Source organism: Ambystoma mexicanum, chromosome 6p (assembly GCF_040938575.1).
Source record: "Ambystoma mexicanum isolate Mex_15411 chromosome 6p, UKY_AmexF1_1, whole genome shotgun sequence".
NCBI classification, from domain to species: Eukaryota; Metazoa; Chordata; class Amphibia; order Caudata; family Ambystomatidae; genus Ambystoma; species Ambystoma mexicanum.
Window position 1 is genome coordinate 395253552 of NC_090935.1, and position 19470 is coordinate 395273021.

Here is a 19470-nt window from a genome sequence, read left to right on the forward strand (position 1 = left end):
TCAAAGGGTGCCCAACCTATTCAAATTGCCATCTCCCAAATATTTCAAAATTGTCAGCCCCAAGAGGGATTTAGTTCTCAGGGTACACTATTCAAATAAATCCATCATCATTGCATAACTGGCTACGGATGTGATTCATATATACTAATTCTAACCAATATACTGCATTCCATACATGCATGTGCTCACTAACGGCAAGAACACTTGAAACCCATGGCCCTGTTGTAATCTCACTATATTTCTAGACATATGCAGCTTCCCAGTAGTTTTGCATCTATATCTACTGTCATTTTTATGGTTTGTGTCCCTGTTTTACTTTATTCCATTCCAAGCTTGAACACTAATTCATCCATCGTTTCTGTGTCACAGGCCGAGATCAGAAATGTTTGCCCCAATGTTTTGCAGATTGAATTATAATAGTTCTCCAAACGTTCCTATTATTTTGCAAACAATGGTACACCAAACGATGCAGAATCTGCAGTATAGAGTCAGTATGGTAAGGGCACATAGAAAGATTGTGGGGGCCTTAGATGAGCTAATGAAGAAGCGAGTAAGTGACAAGATGGAAGCTATGTTCCTGCTTTGCAGTATACTAGATGTACTGATGGTGCCAGTGTAGCCTCAGGAGTATAAGACTGTCAAGGGCATTTGCAGCATCTCACTGCAAAATTGTAATTTAGCTAGCTCGGGGACAAAACATCAGGAATACTATTTCAGGAGGGCATAGAAGTAGTTTTTGGAGGCATAAAGTGGGGAAGTTAATATTGAAGGAAGTCAAAAGAGTCTATCCCTATGGTCTGATAAATTGAGTGCACATGATTTATTGTATATCATAGAGTCAAAGGTTGGAGAAATCATACCTATTGTATAAGTAAGTATTTGAATTATTCACTAGCTGAAAGATACGCTGAGAGTACTCATCGGCCAGGATTGCGTCACTGGAAGGGTTGACTCATCTTTCGCCAACAGATCAAATGCTACCATCATTAACAACTACTTTATCACTAATGTCCATTTTGTAAAGAAGTATGTAGTCTGGTCTACAAAGATAGAGGTTTGACAAATTATGTTTGTTTGTTTGTTTGTTTATTTATTTATATAGCGCTCTTGACCCAGGGGTATATATGCGCTTTGAACATCAGGTTACAGGTAAAAGACAATAGTACAGAATTGATAGGGCATAGATAATAGTATTCAAACAATATACATAAAATTGGACATTCGGAGTGCATACATATGTGGTAGGACAGTTATTTGTTGGTTAACCAGGAAATGACCTTGGTTCTGAAGGGTTGGAAAGTAGGTGTAGATTTAATATCCAGTGGGATGGAATTCCAGAGTTGTGATGCTAAAGTTGGGAAGCTGGATCCTCCAGCTCTTTTGAGGGAGTATTTGGGAACTGTTAGTTGTAATGAGTTGGACGATCTGGTGGTTCTAGTGTTCTTTCTTAGTGTAAATTTGTTCGAGAGGTAGGGTGGGGCAAGATGATTGAGGGCTTTGTAAGTAAGGCATATGGTTTTCAAGTCAATTTTCTGTTGGATGGACAACCATTTGCAGGCAGTTCTGGTGGCGGAGATGTGTTCCCTTCTAGGGATATTGAGGGCGGCACGGAGTGCGTTATTTTGTAAAACTTGCAATTTATTGATTACTGTTTTGTTGGCACCTACATAGAGGCTATTACAGTAATCCAGTTTAGATTGAATGAGTGCTCTGGCTAGGATGAGACAGTTGCTAGGGGAGATCAGTGGTCTGCAGGCCCTGATTAGTTTACCGGTGTAGGCAGTGGCTGAGGCGGTCATATTGATTTGTTTAGCTAGGTTGATGTTCGTGTCTAGGTAGAAACCGAGGGTTTTTACGCTCTTGGCAATGGGTATGGTGTGAAAGTTAAAGTTAAATAACTTACTAAGAGATGGGATTAAGAGAGCAACAACATCTTTGATAAATTAAATGTGAGAGCACAGAGAGACATTTTAAAAATAGTGGTGGGCTGAGGAATATGATGCCAAACTCTAGCATTATAGGAAGATGTGCAATTTTTGCAAACATTTTTTAGTAGGTTGGAATGTCTATGAGGTGTCTGAAATGCCTTCAATGTTGTCAAGGCCACTGTGTTTATTTAATCACCATTCAGTGTTCATGGACTCACCTGTAATACTGCCGGTTGCATCAGCACTCTGCCAGCTGTTTCTAGAATATGTTGGGAGGAGGCTCAATTTGTGTTTTTCGGTGTCTAGGATCATGGCTCATTCCAGACTGAAGGATTACCCAACAAATATGGGTTCCATATGGTCCATTGCCTTCTACTATCATGCTGGTTTAACCTGTGTAGCTTGTTTTCCACTTGTACAATGAGTAAGCAGGCGTTTTGGTTATTCCTTCTGAATCAAGAATTGCAATTGATTATTTATAATACGCTTAATACCCTGAGGTTTCTAAGCACGGACCCAGAGATCAAACCTGTGTTGCACCGCGTTGCCTTGTTTCCAAGGCGAGCGTGTTGACCCTGAGCTATCCTCCCAAGACCAATGGCAGAAACATCATACAATCAAATAAAGAATCCTCTCCAATGGTATCCTGGCACTTATTAACAACATCAGATATAAAGTAGCCAAAATGAGTCTGAAAATGTTCAAAACATACAGTAAATTAAATAGCTTGAAAAAGATATATGCACAATTTTGGCTTACTTCACAATCTGATTGTCACTCCTTCAGTCAGCATTGTAGGTGTGGGAACCTTTCTAATGCTCATTTACCTTTCATTGATGAATTGTGCATGATCACAACTTTTCATAGCCCTCAGTTTGTTTCTAAACTGACACTTTATTGCATTCACTCTGACAACACTTTCATAGTGAGCTAAAAAAATAAACAATGTGGACTATTTCTTTTATAATTATCTTGATGCTCTATCTGAGTATGGGCTAGTCCATATGGAATGATATATATGTGCTCAAATACACATATTCTGTGCTAAATTCACAGTGGCTCTCCAGTGGCCTAATCTAGTCCCACTGTACGCAATCGGTTTCTGTCTTCTGTTGACAAATATTCCTGGACATTCTTCAGGGATATACAATGAATGCATATGTCCATATCTACCATACAGAGGCACAAGGGTTTTCTCAGTCTTGGAGGCTTGGTAAACAATGTACACAAACACAAAAATATGCCTTGGATTACTATGAACCAGTGTCTTAATGTGAAACAAATGGTGTTTCTTGTTAGTTACGTATACATCTTACATCTTCATTGCATCTGTATCACCATTGGAGAACTTAGTCACTCAATGGCAGACGTGTGCCATTGACCAATCACCATCAGCCGGTCCAAATGAGACTATGAGGTTCGTACTGGGGCAGGACTCGTAGAAATAAAAAGGGTTCACGTCAATGAGCATTACTAATTGTGAGGGACTATGATAGTGCAGAAATAGCAACCTGCAACTCTCCTGGTGTTTGTACTGTAACAGGTATGATCCCTTCCCATTGTCTGTGCTGGATAGTTGCACCAAAGGTTGTGCAAATAGATTCCAAAATTCCCATCAACACCAGGAAGCATTTTCAACAGTAAAGGAAATCTCTGTTTTCAGTGGCATGGACAGTATGGTGCTAAAGCCCTGCCCCATGTGCTGCATTTGCCCCACAGATGCTTTAAAGTAACAGGGAGGACCACACACCCACTGTTCTGTACACATTTGGGTTTGCTGAAACTCGCCCTAACCATCTGGAACTCAAGCCCAGCAGACGATTGAAATGCCTACACCAAGCTCCAGTTCTGCAAAACACTGAAAACATAGTTCTTTAAAAAATACTTGCTGGACAAATAAAAATTCTACCCTCCCTCCACTAAATAATTGACCTACTGTATAAAATGCCATGTCCAATGTGGCACCCTCCCGTAGTATAGTGCCCTCCTGCTCTTTAGCTAAGTTGGCACTGTAAGCAATATAATAAAAATACAAATAATGACGTAGCTTATCAAAGTGACTGCAGCTCGTGGGCATATGCTTGCTTCCAGTTCTAAAGTCAGCAAGACCAATGTGCGCCCCATACCATTGGGAAATCTAACACAGTCTGATACACAACATCAGCAGGCATGATATGTCTGCATCATAGACAGAATGAAAAGGCAACTCCTGTATTAGTGCTCTTGATTGTACCTTAAACTGCAATAATAAAACAAGTCTGTATGGGCTGGCAGGATGGCCGGGCAGGCATGGGCATCCTCAACTGGTACAACATAACTATGAATAGAAAGAAATATTGCAACTTATTGCCATTTGCGCCGTACTATAAACCTATAAACAGAAGTACACAGCCTGCATTACCTGATCACACATTGGGGACAGCTCTTTGCCCTGCCTCACTTGGATCCAGTTGTGGATGTCCAATCTTTATCTGAAGCTCAACCCCTACAAGACCGAATTCCTTCTGCTGACCAACATCATCAAACACCTGGACATCCAGACCTGGCACTGTGCTATGAATCTCACGGATTTCACACCCCAGCTGGAAACCTGCACCAAGGAACTGGCGTTCAACATGTACAGCACCTCTTTGTCAAAGAGCACATAGCAAGGAAAAAACAAACAGTTTGGTATCAACTTTCTCCCCTGTGGAAAATCAAGCCCTTCATCTCAGAATCAAATGTCAGATCTCCTCTCCAAGCACCGGTCCTCTCCCACGTCGAAGATGCCATTTTGGAAGGCCTTCCAGTGACTACCCTGGGTCCCCTGAGATATGTCCTGTATGCTGCAGCATGTTTAATCAATGGACTCCGCAAATTCGACGACATCACCCCGACCCTCATCAAACTGCACTGGCTCCTGATGCAAGCCTGTATCATCTTCAAATCCTGCTGCATCATCTTCAAGGCTACCACTCTGAAGACCTATGCTACCTCACTGAAAACCTCAGAATCTCCAGAGGCTGACGATCCATCAGAAGTAAGGACATGTGCAGACCTAAACTCCATTGGTGCATGACGGTAGGAACTAGAAAACTGGCCTCCTCCGTCTTTGCCCAAAGACTCTGGAACCATCTCTGTCAACATCTGACTCGGCCCCTCGTTTGTACAGTTCCTGAAGGAGCTCAAGACCCTCCTCTTCAATGAATGGCTCTTGCGTAACACCTAGTTTGCACACCCTCCGCTCCCCACCCTTTCGGAACCTGTGTGATCTGCTCTGCACTGATTTCTCCCCTGATTGCTTGTACATCCCTTGCTACCAAACTGAGCACCCTCCCTCTCCTGTTAGCTCCCTGCTCCCCGCTCCCTGCTCCCTTGTTTCTCTGCTTCTTTCACCGTATTCTTCCATCAATGATTGTAAAGTGCTCTGTTGCTTCATGACTCTAGTTCTGTGCCTAATAAATATCCTAATATAAATAAAACTAATAATAATAATAATATTAATCATAATATTAGTGGAATTAGGAAAACATGGTGGAGTTCAAATATCAAGAAGAGACATTTAAAATAAATTGCACATTGCCTGGCTTTGAACTCAATAACACAAATGAAATTTGACATCCGTATAGTAGCATCTTTTAATGATACTCTTTCTGTCCTGCTGATTTACCGCCCAGCAGGGGTTGACAGTGCTTTTTGCACTGCGTTTCCGGCGCTGGTAGTTCAGTTTCAAATCACACACCCTGACCTGGTAGTATTGGCAATTAGAATTTGCCTTTGAACTCTGCTAGAGCAGCACAAGTTGCTAACTTTATGGCTCTCATGCCAGATTTAGGACTTCCGCAGGAGGTTAATGAAGCAACCCATCACCACGCTAATATCCTGAACCTTATCTTTGCCCCTGAGACCCTCATTAATACTGCCTCCCCCTGCCCTGTGGCATGTTCAGACCATTTCCTTGTTCCCTTCCTGTTTTTTTTCTCAAGGCTCTACCCTCTCCCTCTACTAAGCCTGCCATTTGTAAGTGTAGCTGGCTTGGGGTTACCAACCATGAACTGGTTACCTCCCTGCAAGCACACTGTGGTCAGGCGGAGAACTGTTCCTTGCTCACTTTCAAGGCTGCTTGTACTGCTACGGCCAACGTATTAGCCCCCATGAAATTATGTAAACAAATAAGTCATCCTCCTGAATCTTGGTTTTCTAAGAAACTCAGAGCTAGCAAACTTTGGTGCAGGCAGGCTGAGAGGAATTGGCATACATACTACGTACCCAGCCAAAACTAAAACCATTTTTCGCAGTGCTCACACTTCTTACCACAAAGCTATTATCAATGCCAGGAGAGCTTACTTTAGCCACACGTGGAGGAGGCTTTGAACAAACCAAAGGCCCTATTTGATTTGGTTCACTCGCTTTCTACTCTGGAGACAGGTCGCCTATGGTGCTGCCCTCCCAGGATCTGTGTGACTCTCTTTCTTCGTTCTTTGTGAATAAAATATCTGATATTAGAGACACTATAAAAGATGAGGCGGAGGTGTTGACCACTGACAGGGTACATGTTGTGCCCCCTTGTCACGGGGTCATGGTCCGCTTTCCCCCTTTTCTCACACTCTGATATCCTGGTAGCTATTCAGCGTCTCAAATCCACCTCCCCTGCGGACGCCATACCGTTGTCCCTTCTAAAGGAATCATCCAGTGATATGATTTCTCATTTTGCCTCTGCTGTCAATCTCTCATTTGCTAGTGGTGTTATTCCATCTTCACTTAAGCATGCCCTGGTCATTACTTTGTTAAAAAAAAAACTTCTCTTGACGCTGAATTGTTGGCCAACTATCAGCCCAGCTTGCTTCTGCAGTTCATGATGAAGGTTCTTGAAGCCTTGGTCTCTCCATTTCTGTCCAGCTTTCTAGAGTCTTCTCTGTATTTTGATGCATTTCAATCCGGCTTCCAGTGGGGGAGAGGCACTGAATCTCTCTTGAATTCAGCGCTCAATGATTTGGTATGCCTGATTGACCAGGGTGGTGTCGGAGCTGTCTTGTTACTAGACCTGTCAACGTTTTCCGACACGGTTGACAATCCCACCCTGGTCTCCCGACTGTCCGCTGCTCGATTACCTGGCCAAGTTCTTGCCTGGTTTTTGGCCTTTTTGGCAGGTGTTCTCAGTCGGTCTCCCTCCGTCCTTTCCGCTCGGCTCCTATTTCACTTGTTTGTGGTTTTCCTTAAGGATCGCCATTATCTCCCATTTTGTTTAATATTTATATTAGACTCCTTCTGGTCCTTCTCCAGTCACATGGGTTCCGATATTATTCCTATGCGGATGACATCCAGATCCTGGTCCGCTTGTACCTGTCTCAATTTGAGAGCTGCCCAACTGAGCAAGTGTCTGGAGGAGCTGGGGGGGTTGGATGACATCTAACTGGCTTAAGCTCAATCCCAGCAAAACTGAGGTTCTGGTTGTAGGTACCACCTCCCCTCACTTGTTCTGGACCGCTGATTTTTGTCTCTCTTCTCTGGGCCCCATCCCTATGCCTGTTCTGTCGGTCAGAAATCTGGGGGTCAAAATCACTGTCTCCCTCGCCATGGATATGTACGTGGCAGCGATCTGTAAGACTGGCCATTTTAAACTCGGTCCTGGGGAAGGTCCTCCCTTTTATTCCTCCAGTTTGCCAATCCCTCGTGGTCGATGCCCCAGGTCCGAGTGTACTGGACTATTTTAATTCTCTCTACCTAGGGCAGCCTCTCTATTTGATCAGTCAGCTGCAACTCCTCCAAAACTCAGCAGCTAGATCCATTCTTCGTCCTCTGTTTGGAACACACATGTCGCCCCTGTTGAAACAATTGCATTGGCTCCCGGTGACAGCTCATATTATGTGCAAGTCCATGTGCATTGTGCATCGTGCCTTCTATAGTATTGGAGCAGAGTACTTACAAGCTACTCGTACTCTTCACTCCCAGTCAGCCCTCTTGATAGCTGTCCCTCGGTTTAGGCTGACCCACTCAGGAGGGCGTGCCTTCTCTATTGTGACCACCATAGCTTGTTATTAGCTTCCTTTTGCCTTGTGGAAGACTGTTGATCACCTTGTTTTTCAGTGGAAACTGAAACCTATACTACTCTAAAAGCGTAACTCTACTGAAACCTCCTCTATGCCACAGTGCCATGATGCCCTTGGGTGTACGTGCGCTCAACAAATTCCAGTTACATAGCATTAACTCATTACTTCATATCAGCTGGTGCCACAGTCAGCATCAAAACAGAGTTGCTTGCGATAAATACATGACAACCTGAAAGGACACATGTACTATCACATCATACATTTCATTATGCCTTTCAGAGGCATGATGGAGAGTGTTGAGCACCACCTGGATGGCTAAACATAGCTTGCCTTATTCTACTGGTCCTAATTTCTGCCCCACCTGCCTTTAGCACCTCCCTGTAATCATCCTCACATGGTCTATTTTAGCACATATGTTTTAACACACTAAGGCACCTCATCATATGTTCAGCACCATTTAGTCAATCACAAACACAACAGCAGCTGGGGCTTTCGTTTCTCTGCTAAATGCATTATTGGATATGTAGTCCTACATTTTTCAGATGAAAGAAATACAAAAATGTAGCGCAGTGAGCAGGGATGTCATTTCACCAAAATGCTAGGCATAGCAGAAGTGACATCACATGACGCTTAACCTGTGATGACATCACATGAAGTGATGTAATTTGACCCTAACCCAAGTGAGATCACGGGAAGTTATGCCACATAACCTTCAGATGCGTATAACACCCGTGTTTCCCGTCAAACTCATACACCTTCTCTCACGTCCACTCACACTGCTTTCTCCACACAGTCATTCACCCACCCACTCAGAACATACAAATACACACTATCATATTCATACTCATTCCCCCAACAGTCACACACACATAAACCTTCTCATACATCCACATTCACTGCATTCTCCACACAGGTACACACCAGCCCACCTGGAATATGCAAACACACACTATCATATCTCTTCTCATTCACCCACTAGAAACACTCACTCATGCACCTTCTCTCCTGCCCACTCACACATCATTCTCCACACAGTCATGCACCAACCCACCCAGAACAAATATGTATTACCACATTCCTACTCATTCACCCACCAGTCATTCGCTTATACACCTTCTCTGACATCCACTCTCACTGCATTATCCACACAGCCACAGACCCACCCTGAACATTCAAAAACACACACTATCACATTTCTTCTCATTAACCCACCATCTACTCACTGACCCTTTCCTGGTGTGGCAGAGCCCCCAGAACCGTGTCAGTGGCTGGATTGCTTGCCACCTAAACGTTCAAATAATGGAGTTGTTTTCTCGCTCCCAAATCTGTCTTCCTCGTGCCACTCCTTACAGATGGTGGGAACTGGAAGTAGAAAGATGAAACTAGGTGTAATGTTGACTACCTTCTGGTAGGTCATCTGTGATTGCCCTGTAGGAGAAAATCCCCTGAAAGACACCAATCACCTCTCCACAGAGACACATATGGACAAAGCCCACAGTCTGTACCTGCCCCCCATTTCCTTCTTTCACATGGGGAATCACAGCAAAAACAAATAATATGGGCACGACAAAACAAGGCACGCAGCTACCCTCCTCCAACCTTCCTGCCTTTCTTCCTGCGCTGGGTCATCCACCCGCCAACACCGTTGGGAGCATCAGGAGGCCCTGGGGGGGGCAGGGGGAGGTTAGCAATACCTACAGGGCTGGAAATGAATTTGCATCAAGTTGCTAAAAGGGTATGGGAGCAAACACAAGGAAAGGAAAGGAAGAGAGTAGGGGCCCAAAAGGACAACATAGCTTGTCATATTCTACTGGTCATATTATAAATGTTTTGGCCACTGGGTCATTTCAGCGGACAACTGCTATAGTCGGGGGCATTTCTGAGGCCACGCAGTCATGCTGCCTATGCCAGGTGTTGGCAATTATGACTGCGCGCCCCTCAGTTTGCAGGCACATATACATGCCCAGAACTCCTGCAGAAAGGAAGGCCGTGGTCCAAGACTTTTACAGGGTGGTGCACTTCCCTAAAGTGCTTGCTGCCATTGATTGTACCCATGTGGCCCTACGTCCACCTAGGCCACAGAGCACATCTATCGCAATTGCAAGCACTGGCATTCTATCTACGTTTAGGTTGTATGCGATGCCAAGGGAATGATTACCTCTGTATATGCAAACTATCCAGGGTGCACCCATGAAAGTTTCATATTCAGAATGTCACCACTACACCGGGCCCTGGAAACTGGGAGGCATGGCAACACATGGCTCATTGATGAGTAAAAATGGCCCTGAAAATGCTTGCATGTCTCACACAGACAAAACCACACCACTGACAACCCATCTCACCTCCACAAGGAACAGTGCCTACCCTCTGAGCACCTACATGATGACGCCAATACGGGACCACACCGCTGCAGGTAAGATACAACGCAGCCCATATTGTATTCTAGGGCTATAGAGGAGCGCACATTCAGAGTGCTAAAGTCATGCTTCTACTCAATTGACGACTCTGGTGGTGAGCTACTATATGCACCACCAGTAGTGTGCAGGATCATTGTGGCAGCATGTGTTCTGCACAACGTTGCAACACACCGTGGCGTACCGGTGGACATGGTGGTGCCCCCACATCCCCAGCCACATGCATGGTGGCTGCGCATGGGAGTGGAAATGGCACGTGGTGAGGCTTTCCCTACCCAGCATGTGGCACAATTTTTCACCTACAATCCAAACCCTGTGGAGTGAATACAGCCCTGACACATTCCAGGTGACAATCGATGCTGACAAAGGGACAATCATCTGTCCCAACCTGAACACCCTGAGAATATGTCCTTGGAAGTGCTACATTGTGTGCATCTCTTAGTACTAAAAGTATCTCAATAAGGTGTGCACAAAAGGAACAAATGGAAGATGGGGTATGCCACTAACACCATGCCAAAGTTCACATCTAAATGCCGGTATGTCACCAAAACCCTCCCACACTTCAAGGCACCTGGTTGACACACCATGCCATGGTATGCAATGTCCAAACTGAGAAATAAATGGGCAACATATAACAATACTGTCACAAAGCACTCAACAATCAACGGAACAAGTTCAGAAATAACTCACTCTCACTCATCAATCTAATAATGTACATAGGAACATCAATTTGCCAGTACAACATACCAGAAACACAGGACCCAAGAGTGAATCTGTCTGACCATGACCATACATAATTGCATATGTGCCTCAATGTGTCTTGACTTGCACATGGCACCCTTGTATATTTGTGTGGCATTGCTAACCAAAGGGGGCAGGGAAGCGCATACAGCAGGAAGGCTAACAATAAAGAAGATAGTCTAGCAGATACATGAAGATGGAACATGAACAAAGGCTGGATCTCAATGTACAAACAAAAAGGGATGCTAACCTAACCACGCAATGGACAATCATGAATCCCACTAGTGTTGTATACACAGGTCGGATTTGAGACTGCCCACAGATAGAATGGAATCCCAATGCCTCTGTGTAAGTTACTTTTACAGGCTGCACTCTTTGCAAGCGCATAGAAAGGGGAAGCAGGAGTGGCATATGTGTCTGGACCCTAAGGCACAAACAAGGAGGGTACCAAAATGAGACAAGCCTGCATGGGTCCAGCTTGAATCTAAATGCACAATAGACAAAAAACCAGTAGAAAAAAATCAAAAATGCCCATCGGGTGGGGGTGGAGGCACCCAGGATGGAGGAGGTGCAGGGTGCACGTCAATACCCACATATGTGGATGTAAAAAAAAAAACTCCATGGGTTAATGGGCCACACGATTGTCATGGATTGGGAGACCTGTTGCTGCTTTCACCACCCTCTGGTATTGCATCAGTATGTGGTATTGGTAAGGGAGGATCACCACAAATAGCTCTGGTCTGGTTCTGCATGGCAGTGGCCATGCAGGGCTGAGATGCTTGCATCTGCAACATGATGGCTCGGATATCTCCATGCAACACCTCAAGGGATGCACGCAGTTCCTCCATGATGGTACGAGTCATCAGTTGCATCTGCTGTTCAGAGTGCAGCCAGTGTAGTCCTGAGGGACCTATACTCTAACCTCAGGGCTTCCCTGTGGGCCTGACCCTCTGCAGCCATAGATGTGTGCAGATCCCTCAGTTATGCCCGTCGGATCCTGTGTTGCCGGCCACCATGTTCAACCTGTGTGAGGGGCATGTGGACCGCAATGCCTGCTGCTGGTGCTCCACCTGTCTTGCTGGGGTATCATGGAATTGGCCACCCTATCCATGCCCTGAGCCAACATATCGTATGAAGCAGCCTGTTGTTGTGCAACATAATACATGGACTGCTCCCACACAGTATTGCCAGCTAACACATGGCCACCGTGTTGGCGGACCCCATGCCTGCCCGGGCAAAGGGAACATGGCCATTGATGTGATGGTGCTGTCTGTGGCTGCAGGACTGCATCTCTCCCTCGATCAGCTGGCACAGGAACAGGAGTCAATACTGTGGAGCGTGTCCCTGCAGCGGTAACCACCACAGATGGAAGCACCAACAATGACTGGCCCTGTGAGGGGTCCCCCCCTTTAGATGTATGGGATACAACAGCACCCACAGTCGATGCACTCACCTGCGACACCACAGAGGTATCAATATCGGTTTCACCACCAGAGCTAAAGGTTTTCTCGGAGGCGGGCTCAGACTGAGTCAGGGCCTGGATGGCCTGTTGCACCAGTGGATCTTCATGGGCTACCAGTCCACGTCCTCCACTGGTGGATGGTCGTGGCTCAGTATCCTCTTCCTCCTCCACGATCTCCTCTGCATCCAGTGCCTCATCACCTGCGCATGGACAGAAAAATACATGAAGAACCATGTAAATAGCATAACCCACACACATAGGCATCACAATGTCGTCATGCAACACATCGACCTGCCATGTCACAATCTCCAGCATGTACACAGTGTCAATGCAAGTGAAGGGTAGCATGAAAGCAGCCATGGACGTGTGTGGAAGGGCTAAATACAACATTTAGCGCATGGTGCATAGCACCTGCTACACACACAAGCACCTGACTGGCATAGTTAATTCACCAACATCACTGATGAAAATACACATATGCCACGTTGCATAGCCATGCTTTAACTGCAAAACTGCATGAGATGGAACTTTCTGACTACTCCAGAGCCATGTACAACGGATGTGACATGGCATGACATGTCATTCACAAACTCAATAAACACAAGTGTCACAAGGTGCTACGATACAAGGGTGGTGGATAGAGTGAAGCCAGACACACCCATCCCATGAGGCCAGGTCACATTGACATCGCGCAAGTGAATAGGCATGGTGAAGGTGAGACCTGGGGTTGGAAGTGGGAGTGGGCAGTGCAGTGCATGGCAATGGCATAACAATAAAATGCAATGACATAATCAGCATTGAGGGCTGGTGGAAGTGTAAGAGCAGACATCAGGTGTCAATATCTGGTAGAGGGTTGTAGGGATACATTAAACAGCCACCGACATCGGGGGATGGCAGGGAGGCAGTTCATGGGTACAACAGGTGGCTCAGAGGCCCGTGTCAGTGAAAAGACTGTGGGCAGGTGACTAGTGCATTCTCTCAGTCATCCAGGACTCCAGCAGGGGAGAGGAGAGAAAGCACAACACATGAGGAAGCATCAGAAGTGTCTCCAGACTCAGAGAATGTTCACCTCCTGTTCCATTGAGGCAGGGGGGCTGTACCAGAGGGAGTCCCAAGCCAAAGATAGACATTAACTACCAACTAATTGCTATTAGAAGTAACTGACCCTGAGGGAGTAGGAAAGGGATGATCAAAAACCATGAGAAGCAAGAAAATTAGGAAGATGAAGTTGAAGGAATTGCAGCACCAGGACCCACAAGGCCCTGTGGACAATGCACAGGGATTGGAAATGAACAGTCATAGCCACTGGGAGCCAATGCCGACATCACAGTCCTAGGGAGACACAATACCTGGCCCCAAGACAAAAGGACGATTCCCACAGTCCAGGTCTGGGTGGGATGCAGAGGGAACAGAGTAGAAGCACAGAAATCTTGGTAGAGGACGTTGAAGTACCCCACCATAGGTATGACCAGTCCTCTGGAGACAGTGAGCTGCTAGGGTAAGGAGGGGTAACGAAGAATACCCCTGAGGAGTTGCAGCTGGCAGGGTGACCTCTCAGAGATGTCAGAGATGTGCGGATAGAAGGCAAGTGTGGAGTGCAAGATTGTCACAGGCTATCCACCATCACAGGTTGGGCACAGGAAGAGGGCCAAGAGAGGCTGGACAGAGAGTGCAATGGAAGGAGTGAGCAGGTGTGGTGATTGGGTATGTCACAGTGTGCAGCACATTGTGCGTATGCAGTCTGGAGGACAACAAGCACGTGTCAGTCCACCATGACATGGTTCACCCATGGCAGTCATGTAAATGCAGGCAGAACTGCCAGACAATCATTATACTTCATCCAAGCAACATACACATGCCCTGGACACACACGCATTACCACTCACCAGACATTCCCTCATAAATTGACAGGTCTCCCACGCCTTGGATCTGCTCCATATCAATCATAGCACCTATGATCTCCTCATGTGGAGTGAGTTCTTCATCCTCTCATGGTAACCCACCTCCAGTCACCTGAGTAGAGGCGTAGTTGGCACCCAGCTTATCTTTGGCTCGTGCCAGAGGTCATTCCAATGCTTCACTGCGTCAGAAGCTGTGCGCCTCTCATAGCCCAAGGCGTTCACACTGCCAGTGGACCATACACTGGACAGGTCGTATGTGTGCTCCCTGCCCGCACAAGCATGTTGTGTTTGTGTTTCTGCACGTAGTCCATGAGGATCTGGAGTTCCTCATCACTAAAGCTCCTCTTCCTCGACGTGTGGGACCGAGCCTGTTTGCCTACTGCACGCTTTGCCTTCTTGCAAGCTGAACCACTGAGTGACTGGGACCACTTGGGTCAGTAGGGGCTAGAGCACTGGTGGCCTGGGCTGTGGCATCACACACTGATGCTGTGACAGTAGGTGCCGTTGAAGGTGACCCTACCTGGGTGCTGGTGCCAGGACGCTTCACAGCATGTCCCTTTCCCTTTGATGCACGGATAGCATCTGTCCCTGCGTCTCCGTGGACCGGGGTGGGGAGCACTACAGGCCTTGCTGGGTGACCCGGAGCCTGGGTGGTGAGGTCTGCAGCTGCCCCTGCAGTTACCTGGCCCCGGTGGGTGTGTACAGCAGTTGACACTGCTGCATCTGGACCCTGTGTGCCTGTGCCAGGACGCTTCAGAGCATGTCCCTTCCCCTTTGATGCATGGATATCATCTGCCCCTGCATCTCCGTGGACCGGGGTGGGGAGAAGTACAGGCCTGGCTGGGTGACCCGGAGCCTGGGTGGTGAGGTCTGCATCTGCCCCTGCAGCTACCTGACCCTGGTGGGTGTGAACAGCTGTTGACACTGCTGCATCTGGACCCTGGGTGCCGGTGCCATGACACTTCACAGCATGTCCCTTCCCATTTGATGCACGGATAGCATCTGCACCTGTGTCTCTGTGCACAGGGGTGGGGGGCACTACAGGCCTGGATGGTTGACCTGGAGCCTGGGTGGTGGTTGCTGCAGGGGCTATGCCCCCCTGTTGGGTGGAGGGGCTTAGCTCTCCCTGCACGGACACAGACTTCGCAGCCAGGGAAGTTGACATCCTGGTGGAGCAAGTCCTGCAGCATCATGATGCCCTCTTCCATGGACCAGCACAAGTCGGCAAGGGAGGATGAAGTGAGATCTGGGCGGACACCCCATGGTGCCATTATCGCGGCGGGGGGTGGCACCCCACGACTACCACCAAGTCCACAAGCGATGAGAGGACTACAAAGCCAGGACCCACAACAATGCCATTTGACCACCAACAACATGCAGGTCTGGAGCATTTCTACCCAGCGCTGCATGCCCAGGGCATGGAATAGCAGCTCCACCTGGAGTCGACTGGTAAGTGTCCATGTGTTGTTGTCCTCCACAGTGCATGTGCATGTTGATGCGTGGTTGGAGTGTGAACCTTGACCTTATGTCAGGCATACCTCTTGTACTTATGTCTGTGTGCATGTCCCATAGAGTACTGCATATGTGTCCATTTAAGCGTGTGTGACATCAACAGTGTTCCAGTTGCAATGTATGATCCTCTGCAGCATGTAACAGCATGCACATGGTTGCATAAATGTGTATGGATGTGGCCATGTGAGAGGTGTGACACATGGGTTGGACGTGGCTGTGTGAGAGGTGTGACACATGGGTGCTGCCGGCAACATCATGGACATGACTGGTGTACATGTGCATGTGTCAGAGAAGTGAGTGTGTGACTCCCCAACACTGCTGGATGGATGTTACTGGAGCATTTCAATGTGTGTTAGACTGTTGCTGGCAAATTGACATTGAGTGGACTCTAATGTGATAGCTCCATGCCCTGCCACAGGACTGTCAGGTGATGTGTGTGAATGACATGTGTATGTGGCATTATGCATGTGAGGGGCATGCACATTTTGTAGGTGCTGACAATCCTTTGTCCATGGATGTGATTGACTGGTGTGAAGGACAGTCATGTATGTGCTGTGTATTAGTTGGACGTACCCGTGTGTTGTGAAGGGTGATGTTGTTTGTGGCCATTGCCAGTGCTATTCATGTGCATATGTTTTGTGCCATGCACACAAGTGTACAGTACCATGATGTATTTTTTTCTATATCTCCCTATCCACAGCGATGTTGGAAGAAGAGGGCGGAGAAGGTGTTGTAGAGCAAGGCAGCGGGGATGCCTCCACCAGGCACAGACGCAAGGCCCAGTCGCGCTCCCAGCAAATATCATCTTCGGTGAGCAAGGAGACTAGTGCCACATCCGAGACAATGGCCGCAGCTGCTGAAGGGAGGTCCAAGAGGGTGAAGGTGGTCGTGGACTCCTCGGCACTGGGAGGGACAGGTGAGGTCGCACAGGGGCAATCCGATGCGGAATACGGTGGGGAGGCATCCAGGTTGGTGGCGGAAGAGGAGAAGGAGTAGGCCTCATCAGCCCAGCCCATGGGGCCCGGCAGGGCTGATGAGGTGGGTGTGACTGGTGCAGTCCAGACCCCGGGGCAGAAGGCAGTGCAGGTCACCATGAAGGGGCCGGTGCCTAATCCTGCCACTGGGTCTGCGACTGCACCAGTATGCACCTGCAGGTATGCCCCAGGCCGGACTCATCTGCATGTGGCAGATGTTTCCACACAAGCAGAATCGCCAATACCTGCGGATGTCACCATTCAGGACAGGGTGGAACTGGTGCTAGCCGGTATCATCAGGCGTACAGGCACCATTCATGATGATGTGCAGGCTTCCAATCGGGGGCTTGCACATCATCATGATGAGGTTGTGCACCTCGTGAACTGGCTAGCACATTTCCTGGTCTCAAATTAGGTGCGTGGGCTGGCCACTCCTGTGACCCCCTCCTTGTTTTCCTCCTCTGTGCGCCAGTCATCCTCCCTTCCGTCCCAGATAACACCAGGGCCCCCTTTGTACCTGTCTCAACCCTGGCGGCCAGTCTGGTGGAGAACACATCCCTGCCAGAGTCAGGAGTCAAGGTTGGATCAGCTGAGGTGGTCACCACGCAGATCCAGCCGGCAACAGGAGCTGTGGCAATGGAGGGAGAGCAGGCACGAATGAGCAGGGCATGTATTTTATGTATTTCTTTATTTGTAAAGTGCGCCTTGCCCACAGGCACCTGGGCGCATATCTTATGAGAGGTTACAGCAGACATGTAATAGAACGGCATCGATTACACCAAGATATAGGGCCTCATTATGAGTTTGGAGGCAGCCATGGTGCTATTAGTACCATGGCTGCCTCAAAATCAGTCTCCAATACCGGGTTCCTTCAATGAGGAATAACCGGGTCATTCCAACATTGGAGGAACCGGTAATTCTTCCTTGAAGGAACCATTCCCCATTCTCATTTGAGCCCCAATTATTACCTCCGTCTTCCCCTCGCGGGGTCCGGAAAGGACGTCTGCTTTTACCTGACATCTGGTCCGGGTCCCGCAAAGGGAAACTCGTAATCGGCGCTCCCGTAATGAAGGCTGCTGGTCCAGTACCGGCACACTTCATTAAGGGAGCGCAACCCTTGTAATGAAACCCATATTCCCTATTTAAAATATTTACAATATTTACAGAGGTAAGTATATACATGTCATACGCAGGGTGGCTACGTTAGCAGTGCAGAGATGGAACAGGAAACAGTGTTATTTGTCACTGTTCAGGAGCCACAGTTTAGTATTCCGTTTGAAGGCATACAGGGAGGGTTCGGACCTGAGTGTGGGAGGGCCGTGTGTTCCATAGTTTGGTTGCTCTTACAGGGAAGCTGCAGCTGCCAGCTTTCTGTCGCTTGAACTTGGGGAGGGTCAGACAATTGGCTTGTGCAGATCTCTGCGGTCGAATGGAGGTGCGAGGTGCAAATCGATTGGGAGATATGTTGGAGCCTGGTTGGAGAGACACTTGTGGGTAAGTGTGAAGGTTTTTAGAGAGATTCTTTGGGCTACTGAGAGCCAACGCATGTTGCGTGTGGTTGCTGAGATGTGGTTGTTTCTAGGAATGTTGAGGGCTACTCTGATGGGGTTGTATTGGGTGACCTGCAATTTATTAAGGTTCCTTTGGCTGGTGCCCAGGTAGAGCGCATTGCAGTAGTCGTTCTTGGACATGACAAGGGTTCTGGCTAAAATGATGCAGTTAGCCGTGGAGAGAAAGGGGCGGCAGGCAGTAATTAGTTTGCATGTGTAGGCAGAGGCAGATGTAACAGAATTGGTTTGTCTGGAGAGGGACAGAGTGGAGTCAAGGTAGATCCCAAGGGTTTTGGTCTCTTTAGAAACCTTGATGATGTTGCCGTCAATGGTGAAAGACTTGAAAGCAGGATCAAGTTTACTGAGGTGGTAGTGTGAGCCGAGGATGAGGAGCTCAGTCTTATCATCATTAAGACATAGCTTCTGTTGAGCCATCCAGGCATGTATGACTAGGTAGACGTCATTCAGTGATTTGGTGTCAGCCAAGTAGTCTCCAGTGATAGGGAAGAGTATCTGGATGTCATCGGCATAATTTGTGTAAGTGACGCCCAGATAGTCAAGAATATCAAAGAGAGGTTTGGTGAACACGTTGTTAAGGTGAGAGATCAGCAGCCGCTGACAAGGAGAAGACTCGCATGGATCTATTGTCAAGGAATTATCTGATCCAAAAGGTGGCAGCATCTGAGAAGTTGGCGGTTGATGAGAGGTGTTGACAAAGGATGCAGTGGTTAATAAGGTCGGAGGCTGCAGATAGTTCTAATAGTAGCAGCATTGCGAGTGTCCCTTTGTCTTTAAGTCTTCAATTTGTGTTTTCAGATCAATAAGGGCCGTTTCTGTCCCATGCCTGGTTCTGAAGCCTGCTTGTCTGAGGCCGAGGAGTTTATTGGATTCAAGGTATTCCTGGATCTGAAGGTAAGCGGCTCGATCAAGGATTTTAAGCTAGAAGGGGACCATGGTAA